This window comes from Felis catus, chromosome B4 (genome assembly GCF_018350175.1).
Source record: "Felis catus isolate Fca126 chromosome B4, F.catus_Fca126_mat1.0, whole genome shotgun sequence".
Lineage (NCBI taxonomy): Eukaryota > Metazoa > Chordata > Mammalia > Carnivora > Felidae > Felis > Felis catus.
The window spans coordinates 29,348,143-29,365,138 of record NC_058374.1 but is presented as its reverse complement, the minus strand read 5'-3'; the positions used below and the strand labels follow the sequence as shown (position 1 = coordinate 29,365,138).

General features: G+C 37.3%; 1 protein-coding gene across 5 annotated transcripts in view; it reads left to right on the top strand.

Annotated features, from left to right (window-relative positions):
• The window catches only part of ARHGAP12 (Rho GTPase activating protein 12), a 122,336-nt gene that overhangs the window by 1,566 nt on the left and 103,774 nt on the right, over positions 1 to 16,996 (top strand). For all 5 annotated transcript variants that reach the window (XM_023256502.2, XM_023256503.2, XM_023256501.2 and 2 more), the window contains exon 2: positions 16,311 to 16,349. The gene's annotated coding sequence lies outside the window, so the exon portion shown is untranslated. The remainder of the gene's footprint in view (positions 1 to 16,310; positions 16,350 to 16,996) is intronic.

The following is a 16,996-nucleotide window of genomic DNA, read 5'->3' as shown; positions in this document are numbered from 1 at the left end:
GAGAAGTGCCTAAAAGCAGGCTGTGAAATTTTAACCCTGAGCAGTGCACCGTGAAGAGCCAGACAAGCCCGACGCACATGTGGGACCCGCGGTTGCATGTAGCTCCGCGGCTCTGGAGGGGTTTGTGCTTGGGGGAAAAAATGAAGTGTAATGAACAGATTATGTGTTTGTGTATGTGTATGTCCAGGATTTGTTGATAGGATTCTGTTCAGCTTTATCCACCATAAAAGTTGGAAAAGATTGCTAACGCACTAATTCTTGATATAATGCCATTTGTAAAGGTTATTCATATATAGACAATAACTTACATATTTTTATTTTTTACTTACTGTACTAGTTGTGAGGCACAAGTGAAAACGTGTACTATAAATGCTGTAGAAAAACAGCGTATTATTTGCAGTTAATCACTTGGTTTTCATTTCATTAATTAGAAAGTATCTGTTGGGTGCTTTTTTTTTTTTTTTTTGTAGATAGGTGGATAGACAGTGGGCTTTACAAACTTAAGTACTTGAAGTTATGAAGTTGACATTCCTGAGAAAAGGAGGGTAATAAAATGTTTAAATTGATTGAAATAAAGCAGTGAATATAGTGAGGTATAAGTGGTAGTACCAATATTTTGCTTATCTGAGAAAATTGGTACTGAGAAAAGGTAACTTAAGGTGAATCTGGCCCAAATGGGCATTACAGTTTTCTAATAGTGGGAGAGAAAAGTGAATTTAAACTTTTATTTTATCTCATATTTAACATTTTTAGTTTTAATTGCAAATATGCAGTGTTTTGTGGATTGAATCATACCTGAAAAGGTATGATTATCACATACCATCATTTACTTCAAATCATGCTTTTCAAATCTCTCTTTTGAGGAACCCATTGGGCCACTATCTTTGTGGTTTTTCTTTTCTTCTGTTGTTAACTGGTCTAAGTATGATACATCCTCAATTGTGGACGGCTTTGCTGTGATTCAGCCATTTTCCATTTACTTTCATTGATTTAAATATTTTGCAGTTTCAGTTTGCAGTTCATTAGCTTTTTATTTGAACCAAACTGCCAAATGCTGACATCTCTAAGCACCCCTCCCTTGTTGATAATTAGTGTTTCTCAAACTTTAATGTGCATGGGAATCACCTGAACTTCTAACAATCCCCCAGGTGATAGATACCCTTGCTGCTCTTCTGCCCAGGCCATACAAACTATTGTCCAAAAGAAATGTAATACCAGTCACCTGTGTATTTAATGTAATGTAATTTTTTATGTAAGTAGTCTCTACACCCAACATGGGTCTTGAACTCACAACCACGAGATCAAAAGTTTCATGCTGCTGCAGCTGAGCCAGCCAGTCAGGCGCACCTCACCTGTGTAATTTTAAAGCTTTTAGTAGTCACATGATAAAAAGTTAAAAAAAAAAGGGGGGGGAAACCCAAGTGAAATAAATTTTACCATATCATGTAATCCACATGATTCTTTTATTCAGACTAAGTGTTCAAATCCTATGTGTATTTTACACATCCAGCACATCTCAATTTAGATTAGCCACACTTAAAGTGCTCAGTAGCCACATTTGGCTAGTGGCTCCTGCATTGGACATCACTTCTGGAGTCTAGAATCTAGACCACTGCTCTTCTAAGTGTATTTATACATTAGCCCCATCAGCATCCTTTGGGAACTTGATAGGAATGCAGATTTTGGGGCCTCACCTCATACTGCTCTCATTATATTGTCTGGGTTTCAGTAACTTGTGTTTAAAAAAATTTTTTTAATGTTTATTACTTATTTTTGAGGGAGGGGAGGGGCAGAGAGAGAGGGAGACACAGGATTCAAAGCAGGCTTCTTCTGGCTCCCAGCTGTCAGGACAGAGCCCAACATGGTACTCGATCCCATGAACCATTTAAACCATGATCTTATCATGATCACAACCTGAGCCAGAGTCAGATGCCCAACCAACTTAGCCACCCAGGCTCCCCAGTAACTTGTGTTTTAAAAGCTACAGGATATGGGGCGCCTGGGTGGCTCGGTAGATTAAGTGTCTGACTTCTGTTCAGGTCATGGTCTCACAGTTCATGGGTTCGAGCCCTGCGTCTGGCTGTGTGCTGACCACTCAGAGCCTGGAGCCTGACTTGAGTTCTGTGTCTCCCTCTGTCTCTGCCCTTCTCTCTCTGCTCCTTCCCTGCTCATGCTCTGTCTCACTCCCTCAAAACTAAACATTAAAAATATCTTAAAAAAGAAAAAAGCTACAGGATATGATTACAAAATGTATATGTGGTATTCTGAGTGGAATTCTAGAGCAGAAGAAGTCCATTAGGGGAAAACTAAGGAAATCTGAACAGAGCATGGTTATTGTGTCAGTGACAAACGTACCATACATACATATATAAGATGTTAAAGGTAGAGGAGACTGTATACAGGGTATATGGGAACTCTCTGTTTATCTTTGCAATAATTCTGTAAATGTAGAACTCATCTAAAAAAGTTTTTATTAAATGTTTATTTTTGAGATAGAGAACATGAGTGGGGGAGGGAGGGTGGGAGGCAGAGAGAGAGAGAAAAAGAGGATGAATCCCAAACAGGCTCCTCGCTGTCAGAGCAGGGCCCTGCAGGGGGCTCAAAACCCATGAGCTGTGAGATCACGACCTGATCTAAAACCAAGAGTCAGACACTTAACCGACTGAGCCACCCAGGCACCCCACAACTTTTGCATTTTTGAATAAGTGATTAGTGTGGATACTCTGTATCATGCCTTATAGTTGACAGAATGCTTTTTTCTCTTTCCATTCTCACAAGGATCTTTTGAGGTTTGTATTGTCTGTTTTACAGGTAAGTTAAGGTGCTCATAAATGGCAAATCCTAGATCTAAATTTCAGACCTCTAACCTTGATTTCTGTGCTTTTTTGCCACAGGAGAATTTAGAATACATTTTACGTTAGAGTGGTAGCTTTAAAAGTTTGTTGAAAATTACCACTATTTTGCTATATATTACTGGTTTGTTTAAAAAAATCAGTTTTGTATACATTAACATATAATAACATTTAACAGTAGAAGTGAACTATAGATACATGCAACTACATGGATGAATCTCAAAAGCATTGTTCTAAGTGAAATAAGCCAGATGTAGAAGGCTACATACAGTATGATTCGTGGGTTCTTTTCTTTCACCACTTTGTTTCCTTTAGTGAACAGTGATTAATGTGATGGTCTGTATCAAGCTTTATAGTTTAAGTACTTTTTCACATTTTCTCTTTCCATTTTCACAAGGATGTCTCAAAGTTTGAGTATAGTTGACGCACAATGTTACGTTAGGTTCAGGTGTACAACATAGTGTTTTGAAAAGTTATATGTTATACTCTGCTCACCCACAAGTGTAGCTACCATCTATCACCATACAACACTATTACTGTAGCATTGACTATATTCGTCGTGCTTTGCCTTTTAATTCCATGACCTATTCATTCCATAATTAGAAGCTTGTATCTCCCAGTCCCCTTCACCCATTTTGCCCATCCCCCTACACTCCTCCCTTCCCAGGATCTCTTAAGGTTTCCATTCTTTCCTATTTTACACATGGATGTACCACAGTTAGTCTAGGGTTTCATTAGTTGATAGGCCTTTTTTTAAAAATTTTTTAAATGTTTATTTATTTTTGAGAGAGAGCGAGAGCGAGAGACAGAGTGTGAATGGAGGTGGGGCAGAGAGAGAAGGACACAACAGGATCTGAAGCAGGCTCCAAACTCACGAACTGTGAGATCATGACCTAGGCTGAAGTCAGATGCTTAACCGACTGAGCCACCTAGGTGCCCCAGTTGATAGGCCTTTGAGTTGTTTCCAGTTTCTGGCACTTATGAATAAAGCTGTTATGAATGTTGATGTAAGGCCTTTGTATGGACTTATGGTTTCACTTTTCTTGGGTAAATACCTAGAGGTATTGAAAAGGAATGGCTAGATCATATGGTAAATGTATACTTTATGAGAAACTGACAAAATGTTTTCCAGAATGTCTGTGCCATTTTGCATTCCCATTAGCAGTGAATGAAAATTCCAGTTGCTAGTATTCTTACCATGCAAGATATCCTTTATATATACTTAAAGTCATTGTAGTATAGGAGAAAGTAGTATTTGGTGCTTTAAATTTGTATTATTAGAGGGTTTTTTAACAGGTTTATTGAGGTATAATTGCTGTCTAATAAACTGCATATATTTTAAATGTGTAACTTAATGAGTTTTGATGTATGTGTATATGTGTGTGTATATATATATATATGTATGTATATATATAACCTGTGAAACCATCACCACTATAAAGAACATGTTAATCTCCTCCCCACCCCCCCACCCCCAAATTTTCTTGAGCTCAGGATAGTTCATTCCCTTGTTCTCTGGTCAATATTGATTTATTTTCTGGGGCTTTAGATTCATTTCCATTTTCTAGAATTTTATGTAGACGGACCCATATAGTATGCAGTCTTTCTTGTCTGGATTTTTTTTCACTCAGCAAAATTATTGTGAGATCCAGTTTGTTGTGTGTATTAGTAGTTCGTTTCTTTTTGTTGCTAAGTGATATCCCATTGTGTGGATATACCACAATTTATCCATTCACCATTTTTTTTTAATGTTTATTTTTGAGGGGACAGAGTGCGAGTGGGGGATGGGCAGAGAGAGAGAGAGGAAGTCACAGAATTTGAAGTAGGCTCCAGGCTCTGAGCTGTCAGCACAGAGCCGGATGCAGGGCTCGAACCCGCAAACTGCGAGATCATGACCTGTGCCAAAGTCCAGCTGGCTGAGCCACCCAGGCGCCCCTATCCATTCACCTCTTGATGGACATTTGGATTGTTTCCAGTTTGGGGCTGTTAACAAATAAAGCTGCTGTGAACATTTACACACAGGTCTTTGTGTGGACACCTGCTTTCATTTCTCTTGGGTAAATACCTAGCAGTAGAATCCCTGGGTCATATGGTAGATATATATTTAAATTTTTAAGAACCTCTCAGACTATTTCCAAATTTTACCATTTTACAGGTCCACCAGCAGTATTGAGTTCTGGTTGCTCCACATTCCAGAAAACAGTGGTATATGGTCAGTCTTTTAAATATTAGTCATTCTAATAAATGTGTAGTATTATTTCTTTGTGACTTTAATTTGCATTTCCCTAATAACCAAAGATGTTGGGCATCTTCTCATGGACTTATTTACCATCTGTAGATCCTCTTTGGATAAGTATATCTTCTACCTATTTTTTATTGGGTTGTCTTTTTTTTGTTTATTTATTTTGAGAGAGTTGGGGGACAGAGGGTGAGAGTGAGTGTGTGTGGGAGGGACAGAGAGAGAGAGAGAGAGGGAGAGAGAGAGAATCCCAAGCAAGCTCCACACTGTCAGCGCAGAGCGTGATGTGGGGCTCAAACCTGTGAACTGTGAGATTATGATCTGAGCTGAGATCAAGAGTTGGACACCTAACCTCCTGAGCCACCCAGGCACTCAGAGTTTTTATTGGGTTGTCTTATTGACTTGAATAGTTCTGTATATATTTAAATGTGAGTCCTTTCTTGGAGATAAGTTTGTATGTATGTTCATGAGGGATGTTAGGTCTTTAGTTTTTCTTACAGTGTCTTTGTCTGGTTTTGGTATGAGGATAATGTTGACCTGACAGAATGAATTGGGATGTTTTTTCTCTGTTGCAATTTTCTTCAAAAGGTTTGTGTAGAATTGGTATTATCTTCCTTATATTTTTGGTAAAATTCTCTAGTGAAGCCATCTGGGCTAGGACTTTGTGGGAAGATTTTTAAAGAGATGTCAATTTATTTAACAGATACAGGGCTTTTTAGGTTATCGAGCCTTGGCAATTTGTCTTTCAGGAAATTTGTCTGGTTCATCTAAGTTGTTGGATTTATTGGGTTAAAGTTGTTAAAGCTGTAGTTGTGTTCCCTGTCTGAATGCCTGATATTGGTAATTCATGGTTTTCCCCCTTGTGTTCTGGATCAATTTGACTAGAGGGTTATTAGTACTACTGATCTTTAAGAACCAGCTTCTGATTTCATCTAACACTTTTCTGTTTTCTCTCTCAGTGATTTCTGCTCTGATCTTTATCATGTGATATCTTCTGCCTACTTGCTGTTTAATTTGCTTGATGTTCATCTTGTAGTTTCTCAGAGGGGAAGTGTACATCATTGATTTGAGACTTTTTTCGTTTCTAATATGGCCATTTAGTGCTATAAATTTTCTCTGAGCACTACTTTAGCTGCATCCCAAAAGTTTTGAGATGTCATGTTTTCATTTTTATTCGGTTTAGATTTCCTGTTTGATTTCTTCTTTGACTTCTGAGTTATTTAGAAGCGTGTTGTTTAGATTCCAACAACAAATTTGCAGCTAAGTTTTTGTTAATTTATAACTTAATTCATTTGTTAGAGAATATACTTAGTATGATTTTAGTCCTTTGAAATTTATTGAGATTTGTTTCATGGCCCAGGAACAATTTGTTTCAGGCTGCAGAAAATCTTTGTTTATAGGAAACTACTGAACTGGCTGCACTGTTTTTAGTATTTCCATTAGCACTGTGTGTCGGATTCAGTTGTTGGTAGACTTATCAGCATTTTGTATTGTCTTTAATTTTTGAAAATAACTTTATTGTGGTTGGTGTGTAGTAATAATCTTGTTTTGGTTTAATTTGCATGTTTGGATTTTCAATGTTTTGTAAAATAATTTAAATCTGAATAAAAATTAAGAATCATTGTGTGCTTTTTTTCAATCTGAGGGGTTGGTGGTAGTAATAATTCATCATTTGTATGCCACATAAGTGCTACTTTCAGTTTTCTAAAAGTTTGAATGTGTTTTTGCCTTTTAAAATTTACTTTGAAAGCGTATCTGTAAAAGCTATGTGAGGATTTTAGTGACTTTTGTGGTTTGGGGGTAGGCAGGTGTAAGGTGATTTAAATTGTATTCTGCAATGACTATTGTGGTAATATATACACAGTAGTATTTTATGTATGTACCACATTTTGTTTAGGATTTATCTGTTCACAGACATTTGGTTTTTCTTTCCATCTTTTGGCTATTGTGATTAGTGCTGCTGTTAACATGGGTGTACATATATGTTTACAAGTCCCTGCTTTTGGATATATACCCAGAAGTGGAATTGCTGTATGTTTTAAAAAACCACCATACTGTTTACCCCGGTGCTGCTACTGTTTTGCACTTCTACGAGCAGTGCAAAGAATTGCAATTTCTCCGCATCCTCACCAGCACTTGTTATTTTGGGGTTTTTTTGGTTGTTGTGGTTTGATTTCCATTTCCCTAATGATTAGTGATGTCGAGCATCTTTCCATGTTCTTTTTTTTTTTTTTTTTTAAACATTTATTTTTGAGAGACAGAGACAGAGTGTTAGCCGGGGAGGGGCAGAGGGAGAGGGAGACACAGAATCTGAAGTAGGCTCCAGGCTCAGAGCTGTCAGCGCAGGGCCTGATGTGGGCCTTGAAATCACAAACTGTGAGATCATGACCTGAGTTGAAGTTGGGAGCTTAACTGACTACGCCACCCAGGCGCCCCCATCTTTCCTTGTTATTGGCCACTTGTGTTCTCTTCTTTGGAAAAATATCTATTCAAGTCCTTTGCCAACAATGGCTCTTATCATGATGTTAATTTGGAGTAGGTTGGTATAATGTAAGCATTAAACAGAATAGTTTTTTCTTTTTTGAAAAGTTACTGAGGTCTGACTAGAGCTTTGCAATGGCCAGATGTTAATAATCACTATTCTTTTTTTTTTTTTTTTAATTTTTTTTTTTCAACGTTTATTTATTTTTGGGACAGAGAGAGACAGAGCATGAACGGGGGAGGGGCAGAGAGAGAGGGAGACACAGAATCGGAAACAGGCTCCAGGCTCTGAGCCATCAGCCCAGAGCCTGACACGGGGCTCGAACTCACGGACCGCGAGATCGTGACCTGGCTGAAGTCCGACGCTTAACCGACTGCGCCACCCAGGCGCCCCAATAATCACTATTCTTGTATTTGCCTTTGTTTTGTAGATTGTATCTTTTTTTAAAGCACAGGATTTGGTGCTTTTGAAACATTTGAAAGTAGTTGAATGTAAATAGTCATTTCAAAGATTTTAAGAGGGTAATGTGTATAGTTTTGGAGGAATATCTGAATGGGTTGGGGGAGAGGGTGGTTAATACCGAGGTAACCAGTAGAATTGTGAAGTGAATGAAGTTTTTCTTCTAGAGTAAATTATTAGAGGATTAGAAATCCTATTAAACTTTATAAAGACCAAGGTTATGGTTTTCTTTTCTTTTTTTAAGTTTATTTTGAGAGAAAGCGAGAGAGTGAGGGAGAGTGAACAAGGGAGGGGCAGAGAGAGGGAGAAAGAGAACCTGAAGCAGGCTCCGTGCTGTCAGCACAGAGCCCAACTTGTGGCTGGATCTCACAAACCACGAGATCATGACCTGAGTAGAAAGTAAGAGTTGGACACTTAAACTGACTGAGCCACCCTGGTGCCCTGATATTATTAATATAGGACAACTTGTGTAATGATATGGACTGAGATCATGAGCATGGATGCTTCCCCAAAGGAAAATCAAGGTGTTGTTACTATAAGGGGGGACAGGTTTGATGCCACCTAGGCAAGATCAAATTTATGTGACCTGTAAAAAAGGTTACTTTCTTTTTTTTTAATTAAAAATGGTTATTATAGAAATTTCTTAATAAGAAATTAAAATATGGGACTCAGGTGTTGAGGGTATAGAAGGAAGAATCTATTGTTTGGAGTGCATTCAGAAAGAAGTAATAAGAAAACTGAAAAATACAGAAGCAGAATTGATTAATGTAGAAGGGTGGTTTTAAAGGTTAACATGGAGCCAGTATCCATATAGGTAGCTTATGAAATAGAATCTGAAGGAAAAGGAAGTTAACCTGTTGGCTCAAGAAAATTTTTTGATCCTTAGACTTTTTACTAGGTCTGAGTTTGTTTGTTTGTTTTAACCTTATAGGCTGTCTTCCTGGTGTGTGCAAATGGATCTGAAAGGATTAAATTCTAGTTTAATCCTTTTTGGTTTGAAAGGGCTTGATCAGGATGGTTTACTGAAGTACTGAGTGTGTGAAATTTTTAATACAGTAGGCTCCTCACTTTCTGCTCTGTCATATATCAGCTGGATCAGTACTCTCCACGTATGAGATTATTTTAGAATGATTTTGAACCCTACTGCCTCTTAAGTAATTGTAATTTATGTTTTGTTGAGAAAAACAGGCACTGTGATTCTCCATAAATGCAGTGTGTAAAAGTAAAGAATTACAGAAATGGGAGTTTTTATTTAAATTATTCAAATGTGGGGCAGCATAATGTAAGATTTTTTTTTATTTTTATTTTTGAGAGAGAGATGAGTGGGGGAGGGGCAGAGAGAGAGGGAGACAGAGGATCTAAAGCAGGCTCTGTGCTGACAGCAGAGAGCCCAATGTGGGGCTCGAACTCAACGAACTGTGAGATCATGACCTGACATGAATTTGGACACTTAACCTACTGAGCCACCCAGGCCCCCCCTAAGATATTTTAATATGAATATGAAATGTGCGCCATATCACTTTGAATTATAGTTCAAGAAGACAGTAGTTTAATAATAAGCATTAAAAAAATGATAAGCATTTAAATCTAAGGACTAGATAGTCTTTAAAAAAAGTAAATATTGGGGCGCCTGGGTGGCGCAGTCGGTTAAGTGTCCGACTTCAGCCAGGTCACGATCTCGCCGTCCGTGAGTTCGAGCCCCGCGTCGGGCTCTGGGCTGATGGCTCAGAGCCTGGAGCCTGTTTCCGATTCTGTGTCTCCCTCTCTCTCTGCCTCTCCCCCGTTCATGCTCTGTCTCTCTCTGTCCCAAAAATAAAAATAAACGTTGAAAAAAAAAATTTAAAAAAAAAAGTAAATATAGTCCTTAAAATCCAGAGGGGGAAGGGTCACTATGGCACTACAAGGATCTTGGGGCTCATCTTGTATATTTTCTGCCCCAGTCCTTGAATCAATCAGTCATCTCTTCAAAGAGCCTTGTTTCCTTTATTTGGAGAATGGTATTAGAAACCATATCTGGATGTTAGGTGTACTTGTTGCTGTTAGGTATCATTTTTACTGACAGCAAAATGTGTATACTAAGCAATATATAGATACATATCTGTAGTATTTCTTTATAAAATCACCTTTATTTTTGTTGTTATTGTTCTATTTATTTATTTTTATTATTTTAGTTTATTTATTCTCAAATTAGCTAACATAACAGTGTAGTCTTGGCTTCAGGAGTAGATTCCAGCGATTCATCACTTACATACAACACCCAGTGCTCATCCCAACAAGTGTCCTCCTTAATGCCCCTCACCCATTTTCTCCACCCCCATCAACCCTCAGTTTGTTCTCTGTATTTAAGAGTCTCTTACGGTTTGCCTCCCTCTCTGTTTTTATCTTACTTTCCTACCTGTCCTCTACAATCATCTGTTAAATTTCACATATGAGTGAAATCATATGATATTGATTGATTTATTTTGCTTAGCATAATACCCTCCAGTTCCATCCACATTGTTGCAAATGGTAAGATTTCGTTCTTTTTTTTATCACCAAGTAGTATTCCATTGTATGTATAAACCGCATCTTCTTTATCCATTCATCAGTTGATGGACATTTGGGCTCTTTCCATAATTTGGCTATTGTTGATAGCACTGCTATAAACATTGGGGTTCATGAGCCCCATTGAATCAGCATTTTTGTATCCTTTGGATAAATTTCTAGTGTGGTTGCTGGGTTGTAGGTTAATACTATTTTTAATTTTGTGAGGAACCTCTACACTGTGTGGCTACACCAGTTTGCATTCCCACCAACAGTGCAAGAGGGTCCCCCTTTCTCCACATCCTTGCCAACATCTGTTGTTTCCTGAGTTGTTAATTTTAGCCATTTGATGGATGTGAGGTGGTATCTCAGTGTGGTTTTGATCTCTGTTTCCCTGATGATGAGTGATGTTGAGCATCTTTTCATGTGTCTGTTTGCCATCTGGATGTCTTCTTTGGAAAAGTGTCTATTCGTGTTTTCTGTCCATTACAGAATCACCTTTGTTATTTTATCTGTAGTAAGCTAAAAATGAGTTCCTATTGATGTTTCCAAGTTTAATCCATGGATAATTCTAGTCTTTTCCCCATGATTATAAATTTCCACTCCATCACTGAGAAACCTTGTTCCTATCATCCATATTCCATTTAATTAATTATTTCGTTACAATACACAAATATGGCTGTATCAGAATTTTTGACTTGTACCCCCATGGGATGTGTTTTTTTATCAAGCTAGAATACAGTATTTATGTTCAATTCCTTTGCCTATATTCTTACAAACTTCACTTATTTTCAAAATAAGTTAGATCAGCATCCTCTTCCCACCCTCCATCCATTCAGTGAGGTTGTTCCATGCATTTGTCATACTATTAGACTATCTTGTCTTAATCTGCTTTCCTGGGAAATCCTGGCATTCCCCCAACTGCCTAAATGAATTTTTAAAATTTGCATACATTAAAGTTCATTATTTGTGTTATAAAGATTAATGGCTTTTGACGTGTACATTGTCTTACACCCACCATTACAGTATCATACAAAATAGTTTTATTGACCTAAAAGAATCCCCTGTGCTTCACTTGTGGAACCCTCCGTCTCCTCCTCCTGTCCCTGGCAATTACTGTCTGTATGGTTTTGACTTTCCCAGAACGTGATATAATTGAAGTCATTCAGTGTGTAGCATTTTCAGACTGGCCTCTTTCGCTTTGCCAAATATATTTAAGATTAGTTTGTATCTTTTCTTAGCTTGATACCTTATTTTTATCACTGAAGAATATTCCATTGTGTGGATGTCTCACACATAGTTGGTTTATCCTTTGTCCTATTGAAGGATTTCTTTGTTGCTTCCGGGTTTTGGCAGTGATACATAAAGCTGCTGTAAACATTTGCCTGCAGGACTTTTTGTGGACATAAGGTTTCAACTTATTTGGGTAAATACCTTGGAGTGTGATTGCTAGATCGTATGGCAAGACTATGTTTAGCTTTGTAAGAAACTGCTAAGCTGTCTTCAAAGTAGCTGAACCATTTTGCATTCCTACCAGCAGTGAATGAAAGTTCCTGTTGCTCTACATCCTCACTAGCTCTTGTGTTGTCAGCTTTTTTTGGATTGTAGCTATTGTAAGAGGTGTGCTGTGGTGTCTTGTTTTAATTGGTAATTCCCTAATGGCATGATGAGCACTTTTTCATGTGCTTATTTGTCATTTGTCTGGGTTTTTTCATGATTTGTCTTTTCAGATTCTTTTTCCATTTAAAATGTTAGGTTCTTTTTATTGACTTTTAAGAATTCTTTGTATATTTTGGACACTAGTCCTTAATCAGGTATGTATTTTGAAAATATTTTCTCCTTGTGTGTGGTTTGTGCTTTCATTCTTTTAGCAGTGTCTGCCACAAAGGAGTTCTTAATTTTAATAAACTCCTATTTTTTTTCTTTCATGGATTGTATATTTGGTGGTATAACTAAAACTCATTGTAAACCCCAATATCATATTTCTTCCCTTTTAAATTAGAGTATTTTCTCCATTCTTGTAACAATCCAAGAAGTTATTACGTCCACCCTTATTTCTGACTAAGACTTTATGGCACGAATCATTCTAAAATACCCTATGCAAATGTAATTTTTAGTAAAAAATGCTTGCTTCCTCAAATGCTTTGTTGTTTCCTCATTTTTGTTTCAGATTTAAATCTCAGTTTTTAAATTTCTTTTACTACTCTATGTTTGTGTTCTCTCCTGCTTTCCAGTTACCCAAATATTTCCTGTATCCTTCTTCTGTCCCTGTTTTTGCTATTTCTTCATGGCCAATGTAGTTGATAATATTAATCACTATATTTTTCTTCTCTTCTTTAGGCCTAAAGAAATGTCTTACATCCTACACGTTTTTATTATTAGAAAACAGGTGTCATGCATTGTGAAAAACTCTAAGTGCCTGATAAGTGGCCTATGATTTTTTGTTGTGCAAGTGTACAATTTAAAAATTATTTGCTGGTATAATTCTTTATGCTAGAACTTAATGCTGGAATTGTTCTTAACTATTTTATTGTGCTCATTATGTTTAACTGATTTCTTCAGTAGAGGCCTGTTTTCGAATTGTTCATTTTATTTATTTTTAATTTTTTAGGGGGATTATTCATTTTAAACAAGTACTTTTAAAACTATGTGGAGGGCTTCATGTCAAAAAAAGTGGCCTAAATTGTACTTTTTAAGTTGGTTAATATTTACTTACATTTTTAAATGTTTCTTTTTTTTTTAATTTTTTTAAATGTTTGTTTCTGAGACAGAGAGACAGAGCATGAGTGGGGGAGGGGCAGAGAGAGAGGGAGACACAGAATCTGAAGCAGGCTCCAGGCTCTGAGCTGTCAGCACAGAGCCCGACGCAGGGCTTGAACTCACAAACCATAAGATCATGACCTGAGTGGAAGTAGGATGCTTAACCGACTGAGCCACTCAGGCGCCCCTGGTTTCTTTTTTTTTTTTTTTCAATGTTTGTTTCTTTTTGATAGAATGAGAGAGAGACAGAGCGTGTGCAGAGGAGGGGCAGAGAGAGGGAGACACTTTGAATCAGAAGTGGGCTCCAGGCTCTGAGCTGTCAGCACACAGCCTGATGTGGGGCTCAAACTCACGAACCGCGAGATCATGACATGAGCCAAAGTCAGATGCTTAACCGACTGAGCCACCCAGGTGCTCCAAAGTTGGTTAATATTTATGCATGTGAGGGTATATTAATATTTTGTTGCTCATGGCATTACAATTGCTATACTCATTGTACATATATGTATTAGATTTAAATTGTAGACTCATCCCCCTAAAATTATAGACTCATTAATTATGGATGCATTTACTGTATTTCTCTTAGGATTGTGTTCATTTGTTTACTTTTTTGGTATACCTAGTAAAGATACCATGCTGAGAGATGTAGTTGATTAAAACAGATGTCCTGGGGGAGGAAGATAACATGTGCTGAGCTGTGTAATTTGCCGTGGGAAAGAAAATGAGGGGGGAAAAAAAAGGCAGACAGAAAGGAGGAGGCTATTAGATTTTAAAATAGCATGGTAGAAAGTTCTGAAGCTGACGTGGAAGAAGAGAAGTAAAAGATGTAAGGAGTTGTGTATACCTGTTCTTGTTGAAACATGAGGTAGAAAACTGGTAAGAGTCATGGAAAGCCTACACGGGTGGTGTTGAAACTGCCGAGTAAAGCAGTGGTTGGTACTGGGTCAGTAGATACGCAAAAACTTTATATATATTGGTGGTTGGGTACTTAGTTTTAAGGTGTGTGTGATGAGTGTGGTTGGGGGAGTGTGGTGATGAGTACAGAATGTATTTCAGTTCGAGGAGAGCTGTGCTCAGAGCATTATAGTTGGATGAGTAAGATTCTAATCAAAATACTTGAGAGGGTAAAATAGCAGGATAAACAGTGCTTAACCTATCTAAAGAGAAGAATCCACAAGTTTGGAGAGTAGAGAAAAAGATAAATGTTTGTTTTAATATAGCTTATGTTTTTAAATAAAATTAGGCAATATAATATACTTGCAGATAATTTTCACTTAGATCTCAGTTTTTAGAGCTACCCCATAATTATTTTAATTTTCTCTGAATCCATAACTTAAAATAAGGCTTTCCTCTTTTTTATTTTATGTAACTTTTCCTAGACCTTGGGTTGTGATACATAATTCCTGCTATGTGGCTTTCTAGAGGTTTATAATTTTAATAGTCTCTCTTAGGGGCTTCCCAGTTTCATTCCCCACCTCACCACCCCAGTATTATAACTAGAAAACTATGTCAGCTCCGTTTCCCCTATTCTTATCCCATGTGTCTACTCCTGTTATGTTGTCTGCCTTGATATCCAATTTATTTTTCCATGTAGAAGTCTTTTGGCTACTTCTCCATCTTCTTTGTCCTCCCAGTCTCATTTTTTTTTAAACTTTAGATTGCATGTCTCATGTTGAACTTAGTGAACTGACTACTTCATCTTTCTCTCTAACTTCTCCGTCATATTTATCTTTGTAGTCACAGGGCAGGGTGTAGTCATAAAGCCTGGCAGTGAAAGGGACTGAGCATGGATTGGCTTTTAACCTATTGTTGGTCCCCACTGCCCAGCCTCTCTCCTACTAGTGTGACATACAGTTTTCTTGTTATTCTTCATACTTTCCTTTTCTTCATTGCTGTGGATAAATACCTGACTGCTTATGGTATGTATGAGCTTAGAGGTGTTGCTTAAGTTACTTTATTACTTCCTGGAAAGCAAAAGAAAAAAAAAAATCACCTGAGGAGAAGTATTTCAGTGTGGAATTTTAAAAAGTTGTAGTGAAAAACTTTTATGTAGGTAAAAGGATTAAAGCACATACTGACTAATGTCCTGGTAACGCATGAAAGTAAAGGCTGAACATTTGGAAGGTTAGACTTTCTATTTACCGCTATTGGAAAGACCATGCAGATCTGGTGGGGCTCGGGTGGGATAGAGATAGGAAGTAGATTTTGCATGTTGTAAGTTTTAGGTACCTACTAAAATACCAAGTGGATTTTGTTGTTGTGGTCCAATAATCTCTTTTGATCTAGAAGACTCTTCCTCCCTTATTCATTTTTTCATGAAATTGTGTTTCTCGAAGAGTTCAGGTCTGTTACCTAATAGAATGTCTTATACTTTGGAATTAATTGTTTCTTAACAAGATTTAACATGTTTTTGACAAGAATGCAACTTAGGCAACATTGTGTACATCACATTAGGAGGCATATATCATCAAGGTTGTCCCACTGTTGGTGTTACTGCATTTGATCACTTGGTTAAGCTCATGACTGCCAGATTTCTCTGTTGTAAAGATGTATTCGTCTATTTATAATTAGTAAGTAATCTGTGGGGAAACATGTTAGGACTCCCAATAGCTTGGAGTGTTTGTTGTCATTCTCTTTATCCATTCAGTACAATAAACTTGAAAACCAGTTCTGTCATTTTAACAATTTTACAAAGGTTGCTTTCATATTATTAAAAATTTTTAAAGATATTTGTTAGAATAAAAAATAAGGGGCAGAAATGAAATTGAAACCATGTGAAAGTGAAGTAGGAGGGGCAGTGGTGAAGCATACCTTGTATTTGTCCACGTTTGGAGGGTGGTGCGGAACAGTCTTGAGATATAAAATTGTACTGTTTCATAGAGCTGTTATAAAAATGTGAGCAACACATCGCAGCTATTCTAAATCATGAACAATATTATTAGCCTTCTTAAAGCAATCCTGGTTAAAGTTAATGAACTTTATTATTTTTTTATAGGTTTAAATGAAATACTGGATATTTATTTCTTCCTTTAAGGTAAGTTTTTTATTTTTAATCTTTTTCAAAATATTATTAAATTTGTTAATCCAAGTACTTTGTCCAGAAAGTAAAAGTTTTAGTTACTGAAGTTGTGTCACTAATTTATCATCTGGACTTAGGGGCTTTATCTGTTACAGAGAAGAAAAATGTCCTCAAGGAAATGATTGTTACTGTACATACAGCACCCAGTAATACTATGCCCAGCATTTGGGTGCTGAAGAGAATTGGTAGGTTATCATGGGACCTTAGGTTTACACATTTGTGGTGTATCTCGGTATTCAGAATTGCTTAGCTTTGCCTTAGGATCCTTGAGCCTTGGGTTAATATTAGTTTCCTAGGGCTGCAATAACAAAGTGCCACACACTGGGTGGCTTAAAACAATAGAAACTTATTCTCTCCCAGTTCTGGAGGCTAGATGTCCCAAATAAAGGCAGGGTTGTCCTCCATTTGTGAAGGCTTTAGCAAAGACTCTTTGCCTCTATCTTCTGGTAGCTGCTGGGTGTCCTTGGGGTTCCTTGCTTATAGCTGCTTCACTCCATTTTCTGCCTCTGACTTCACGTAGTTTTTCCTCTATGTGTTTCCTTTCTCTGCCTCCAGATCCCCCTCTCCTTATAAAAACACCAGTCATTGGATTTTGGTCCTAC